The sequence below is a fragment of the Amphiprion ocellaris genome, unplaced genomic scaffold (genome assembly GCF_022539595.1).
Source record: "Amphiprion ocellaris isolate individual 3 ecotype Okinawa unplaced genomic scaffold, ASM2253959v1 Aocel_unscaffolded214, whole genome shotgun sequence".
In the NCBI taxonomy this organism is placed as follows: Eukaryota; Metazoa; Chordata; class Actinopteri; family Pomacentridae; genus Amphiprion; species Amphiprion ocellaris.
The window spans coordinates 9,281-16,584 of NW_026559383.1; the positions used below are offsets into that span (position 1 = coordinate 9,281).

Here is a 7,304-nt window from a genome sequence, read left to right on the forward strand (position 1 = left end):
GAACGGGATGTCACTTATGTTCATATGCCAGTCAAGGGCAGGTGAGCGAATACTTTTGGCAATATAGTGTATATATATATATATATATATATATATATATATATATAAATAAGAGCAACCACAGGGAGAGCAGAAGGGGAGGATGCTGCGTGAAACGTGCAGCAGATGCGACTTCAGATGAGTGAAACTAATCACAGAATTACACCCAGTCATATAATACACTGTATATACACTCTATAACTAAACTGAACAGTTCCTTCTAACTACATCCTAGAAGCTCATCCAGTGGATGATTCTGGTCTCTTACCAAAGCTGACCTCTGCAGCCTGGTACTTCATGGGCACCTTGATGGGAGTCGAATCAGACAGGATGAAGGGCAGGTTCTGGGAGTTGGTGAACAGAAACTGCTTCTGCCAGATGCCCCTGAAGGCCACCGTGTTGACCAGCGCCACCTGCAGGTGGTGTCCCCACCACAGGGCCTCGGCCTGGGCCTCTCCTGATCCAGAGAGCTCTCCGCTGCTGCTTCCTGACTGGAGGGGCCACGACTCATCTGGAGGGAACCAGGGAACGGCAGGGGTTAATGGAGAGGCCACGAGGCTGTTATCGACTCATGTGGTCTGATGCCATGAATAAATGAATGAACTGGACGACTCACAAGAACACAAAAAGAAAAAGCCGAACAAGAAAACAAAAAATCAGCCATCAGGGATCGCTGCAAAAGAAATAATCTTATCATGGACTGGGACAGGGGGAGGATTTTAACATCAGAGACCAACAAACATAAACGATGGATCAAGGAGGCCATCGAGATCAGGAAGCAGGCGAGCTGCTCCATGAACCGGGACGAGGGGGACTACACCCTCTAATACCTGGGACTCCATCCTCCAGAGACCACCGGACGGCGGGGGGCGTGGCCTATCTGACAGATTCTGACAGATCTGTCAGACTGGTCACATGATAAAAAGGACACGTCGGCACACGCCAGATGACGCTCTGAAGAAGACTGCAGTTGCAGTTGAAACATGTCAGCTAAGGTGAAACCATCTTATTTTTGATTTGTCGGTGTAAAAGAAATAACGCTATCCTATGATAGTCAACAACAAAATGTAAAACAAAACATCATCCAAATAATAAAAGTTTGTATCTATCTATCTATCTATCTATCTATCTATCAAAACATGATTACAGTGAAACAGCTTTGAAAGAAGTCAAAAAGTCACACTGTTTTCCTGTTCAGTCCCTTCAAATTTATTCATTTTTCTGTTTTATTTTTGGTTATGTGATCATTTTGCATTTCTTTATGGTCATTTTGTGTCTCTTTGCGGTCATTTTTGTGTGTTTTTGTTCAAATTTTTTGTTTCTGTGATTATTTTGTGTCTTTTTGTGGTCATTTGGTCAACACTCAGGCTTCATTAGCTGTAGCACATTAGATCTAACAGTACAATTGATGATAAGCATTAGCTCTAATACGTTACTGTAAAAAATTAGCTGTCATGCATTAGTTGTAGTATAATATATGCAATACATTAGTTGCAGTACAATAGATGCAAACAATGAGCTCTTATACATTTAAACTATTGCAGTAAAAGATGAATATTAGAGCTAAAATGCTGCAGTAAAAGAAGAATATTAGAGGAAAAATACTGCAGTAAAAGATAAATAATGTGTGTGTGAGACACTAAACCACAGAAACATAACCCGTAGTTACTGTGCGTAGAACACAGCTGTGTTTACTCGCACTAAGCTCCACTCTCCTTACTGAGCATTTAAAGGTTTGGAAGATCCTCCATGATGGCGGAGGGGACTGATTTCCAGGTCACAGTAGCAAAGAGCACTCAAGGAGTAAGTATAAGTTGGATGCTTAGAAGCGCTATTGTTACATATAGCAACTTTTATTATTTTCGAGCAGCTGTTTGCCACATGCAGCCCTAAACTGTAACAGCTCTCCAATAGAAACACTTCTTGGTGAACAGTTTTATGACCAGGAAAACAATTTGGACTACAATGTACTCTTCATATATGTTTATATTCATGGAAACAAAACCATTGCTCACTTGTTGAACATTGAATGCAGTGGACACACACCATCAGAGTCAAATGGTTTGGACAAAAAGGAAGTCTCTTACTACTAAATCAAGACATCAAACTTGCGGAAGATCATGGTGGAGACCTCAAAGTTTCGCTCCAGCCATCCATTTGTAGCCTGAAGTCCTGCGAGAGGTTGGACATGTCGGCCCACTTCCTCATCTTAGAGAAGAACTGGATCAGACTGAGACAAGGACATGTTAGGATTTATTTTTTTAAGGCACTGCTAGCTGAACACTGAACTTGATGTCACATATGAGTAATACAATATTGATATTTGTAATGTATAAAACAGTGTTATGGTCACTTTAAGAAGTACCTGCGCAAGGTATTATGGGATGCCTGTTACCCCATGTTTGGCAGTCTGGTCTGGCAGTTCAGAAGTAAACACATTGAAAGACACCACTCTCGTTTCGCCTCATTATATTTTATGTCTATATAAGATATACAGACATTACAATATTAATAACCATTTGTTGTGTAATTAATGTATGAGTTGTGTTGACCTGAATAGAGAGAGAGAATTAACCCCAGGCTCTGAAGGGTTAAATACATGATGGATACACACAGGTCAGGCTGGAAAGCTACAGCTGCGCGCGCACACGCACGCACGCACGCACGCACGCACACACACACACCAGTACAAAGAGTGTTTTCACACACACAGCACATTCCTATGTCCTTATAATAAAACAACTAATTTTACTGAAACCGCTAAACTCAAGGTTGTTTAAGAGTGGAAACCATAATAATCCTCCCTATGAGACACCACCAGCAGCTGCATCACATCTCAGTTAACAGAGGAATAAGACTGACAGGTAGAGAGAGGGAAGAGGGTTCTAGGAGGTTCTTTTACAGGATGGTTCCTGGAGATTGGATGAATCGTGTGCCAGAGATATGGACGTATCTGTGCACCAACCAATGGGAGAGCTAAGTCTACACCACGGTTATCCCCACCTTTAGCCAATCACTGTTCAATATTTGAATGATATGTTTGTGTTCAATAACCAATCACATTTCACAATACGGTATAAAATGTTCTGTTCATATCAGACTTTGTCATTTTCTGGGAGGCTGTTCCAGACAGAAAAGGTCCTTGATCAAGATTCTTTTGAGACACTGATGGCAGAAAATAAACAGCTTAACTGGAAAGTAGTAGTTTGTTTTCTATCTCAAAAAACGAACCTGCTCAACAGACACAAGTGTCAAAAAGCATTCACACAAAGCAACTAACTTTCCACTGTAAAATAATAAAAACAAGGGTTTTCTTGCAGTGAGAATTGTTTTACACCATCCAGAGGTTTGAGCAGGCACCAAAGGAAAATAATAACAGAACTTAGTATGAAATCCGTTTTCACATTTTGGGTTCCAAGTACTCAAGCATTATTGATGTGTCTGTTACTGAATAGTGAGAAAAAACAGAAAAATACTCAGATTTTTGTCAGATAAATTCACTCTACAGCATTTTATCAGTCATGCTCACTGCTGTGTGTGGTCAAACATCCATTTTAAGATAAGAAAAACTCAGCAGTAGGTTTAAGAATGAAACTAGCCCAGATGTTAAAGAACGACAAGTCTAAAAAAGAACAGGAAAACATTTTCAGTTCAGTGGCTGAACTAAATAGCCTGATACCAAATCGAAGAAGTCATCTTGATGGTGTGGTTGCATTTTTGTTAAAATCGAAGATAAACTTTGCAAAAAACTTTTTAATATCACAACTCAACAATCACCTTGGCAGAGCATCTAAAGACAGCAGGTTAAACGCATTCGTTTTCTAATCCTGGATCATTCTTGTGTTGGAATCACCAGTTCACATATTTCTGTTTTCAGAAATCATATGAATAAGGGGCTGCTCTGTTGTTATCATCATATCACAATATCTCATTCAGAGTGCAGTTATTTCTTCTGTTACTGATCTACATCACCATGTAACACAAAACGCCTGCCTGGTGGCTAGTTTGGCCTCAAACAAAGAATGAGCAGCTTCTTCTGCTGCTGCTACATCCCAATACTCACGTTAAAATAATGTGTTTTTTGAAAATGAATACTTGTAAACATTCTACTCGACCCACAAAATCAATTCGGAACCTCTAAATGTGTACACTATGGGCTCTCTGAGAAATGTTTATAACCTGAGGTAGCTCTGTGACACAGACAAAGAGGAGATATAAAAACAGGTCTACTGTGCTTGTTCACTGGCTCCTGTTTAAAATAACTCACTGAACAACTGCTGACATTTTTCAACTCACTTTGGCAAAGTCTGAGTTTGCAAACACATAGTTCATGATCCAGTAGTTTGAAGGGTTACACAGCTTTAAAAGAATAAAAGACATTTAACCAGAATCCATTAGTTATTTAAAATAGTTGAGTGTTTTTATGCATTGGGCCGTATTCAGAGGCAGGTTTTACTGGATTATTGTCCTGCAGAGGCGCCAGCGTCTGACCTGAGTTTGGACGAGTGAAGGATCCTCCCTCCATCAGTCCTTTACCCACTGTGGGAGTGGAGCCCTTCCTGCAGGCTGCATCCAGCCAACAGGCCAGCCAGTGCACCACCTCCCCCTGCAGAGACACACAAAGTGAACCATGTTAGCAAACAGCGGCGGCACCATCGTTCTGCTGATATAGAAAGCTTGATGACCGCTGGTCCGCTTCAAGCAATTTAAACAGAAGCATGAAAGGTTATGCACCACAATTACACATGTACACACACTTAGCTAAAACCTCTGCAAAACTTTAACAGCAGAAATCACAAGTGGTTGTTTTGACAGTGAGTCTGTTGAATGCCCCAGTGAGACATAATTGCACAGCATTTTAGCTGAGGTACTGAGAATTACATTTTTAGAAATAAAAGTCAATTAAAAAAAAGCACAAAAGACAACCGCATTTGGTCTTCTAACTCATTTTCAAACATAATACCTACACAAAATAGCTGACAGCAACAGCAAATTGGGTTTGAATTATTCTGACAATTATTTCATCTAATGCATCACTTTTTAAGAAAAAAGTCAAATGTGTGTATTTTCAGTTTTTTTATGTCACTGTAAGAAAGCATTTATGTCCACTTTATGATTTTAGATCCTGCATTTAGGTTTTCAATCTCATTTTCTCCTTCCTCTGTACGTTTTTGACATCATAGTAATTCTAATTATTATTATTTCCCACCTAACACATTTTGTAACGCACAGAAATGTGACACAACCAGGTTGTTGTTGTTGCTATTACAAATTCAATATATTCAGGTGTGTGGCCTGTTCAATCTGGCATCCCATATTTTTTTTTTTTTTTTAACCAATTTTCTGACAAGCGATTAACAGAATGATCAACTACTCATCTGGACAATAATCTGAATATTAGACAATAAAAAAAATAATAGTAGCAGCAGGCTGCACAGTAGCTTGGTGGTTAGCTCCGTCGCCTCACAGCTAGAAGATCCTCGGTTTGTGTCCCAGCCTTCCTGGGATCTTCCTGCATGGAGTCTCCATGTTCTCCTGTACATGCGTGGGTTTCCTCCAGGTTCTCCCACAGTCCAGAAACATGCTGAGGTCAATTGGTGATTCTAAACTGTCCATAGGTGTGAATGTTTGTCTCTCTGTGTAGCCCTGTGATACAGTTACCTGTCCAGGTGAACCTGTGATAGACTGTTACCTGTCCAGGTGTCCCCTGCCTTCACCCGCAGTCAGCTGGGATAGACTCCAGCCCCCCATGACCCTGATGAGGATCAAGAGGATCCGACGACTCGACGGACAGACGCTTTATTAATCCCGAGGGAAATTCAAAATATTCAGCAGCTTACATACAAAAACAAAAATAACAAAAAGGCAAAACAGACAGGTTAGTAACATGAACGTTAACGGTTAGTATATACTCTAAAAAAACTTGCTGTATAATACTATAAACATTTCTAATTTTAAAATCTATAGAAATACTAATTGTATTAAAAGTCAATAAAACAGTGTTTACACCTTTCAAGACAACGTGGTTTAAAGTGATTTAAAATTATTTAAATGGTTTAAAGTGATTTTGACAGGTAGCACAAAAACACTTGTAAACTACATAAAATGCAGACATTCTACAATCACATTGGATCAGTCCTGATGTGCTCATGACTGCGTGAGTATCAGGTAAACAACACTTAAAACAGGATGATGAAATTTAAGAAAAACAATGCAATATATTATTAATGGTAATAACTTTATTTACACTGACCTTTCTCTCTGGCTGTGGTGGGCACTGGACACTTTACCACCAACAGCTGCTGGAAACTGATTTTTGTTTCACACCTTTGCGTTTTCCTTTTGAAAAACAATCACAGTCCATAACATCTATTTTTTCAGGACAACTCAGATCATATGTCACATAAGGATGCAGGAGTGTGACCTGAGTCATGCACTTCATTTCAGTGTGAAAGAAACTTGAAAATGATCAGGTTGAAATGCGAACATTTTTCGACGGTGAATCCCTCATCCCTGGAACACACAGGAGAGAGAGAGAGAGACACCTGTCATGGGGGACAGGAGGAGTGAGAGACACCTGTCATGGGGACAGGAAGAGAGAGAGACACCTGTCATGGGGACAGGAAGAGAGAGAGACAACTGTCATGGGGACAGGAGGAGTGAGAGACACCTGTCATGGGGACAGGAAGAGAGAGAGACAACTGTCATGGGGACAGGAGGAGTGAGAGACACCTGTCATGGGGGACAGGAAGAGAGAGAGACAACTGTCATGAGGACAGGAAGAGAGAGAGACACCTGTCATGGGGGACAGGAGGAGTGAGAGACAACTGTCATGGGGACAGGAAGAGAGAGAGACAGATCTGTCCTGGGAACAAGTAGAGAGAGAGAAAAACACCTGTTATGGGGGACAGGAGGAGAGAGACTTGTCCTGGGGGACATGAGAGAGACAAAAAGGAAAACCTTCATCTTCATCAGTAACACCTGACAGTAATACCTTCATCTTCATCAGTTACATCTGACAGGAAAACCTTCATCTTCATCAGTTACACCTGACGGGAAAATCTTCATCAGTTATACCTGACAGGAAACCTTCATCGTCATCTTCAACAGTAACACCTGACAGGAAAACCTTCATCTTCATCAGTTACACCTGAAAGGAAAACCTTCATCTTCATCAGTTACACCTGACAGGAAAACCTTCATCGTCATCTTCATCAGTAACACATGACAGGAAACCTTCATCGTCATCTTCATCAGTAACACCT

General features: G+C 40.6%; 1 long non-coding RNA gene across 2 annotated transcripts; it reads right to left on the minus strand.

Moving 5' to 3' along the window:
* Window positions 1-216: 216 nt before the first annotated feature.
* Window positions 217-6,627, minus strand: LOC129348445 (uncharacterized). 2 transcript variants are annotated; one of them, XR_008600973.1, is made up of 5 exons: window positions 6,293-6,627; window positions 5,732-5,874; window positions 4,531-4,645; window positions 2,127-2,269; window positions 217-550 (listed from the first exon to the last, which is right to left on the minus strand). It is a non-coding gene; the product is annotated as an uncharacterized LOC129348445 (long non-coding RNA). The 2 variants fall into 2 exon arrangements; XR_008600972.1 differs by lacking the exons at window positions 5,732-5,874; window positions 6,293-6,627 and having other exon boundaries at window positions 342-550; window positions 4,531-4,952.
* Between the last annotated feature and the right edge of the window lie 677 nt (window positions 6,628-7,304).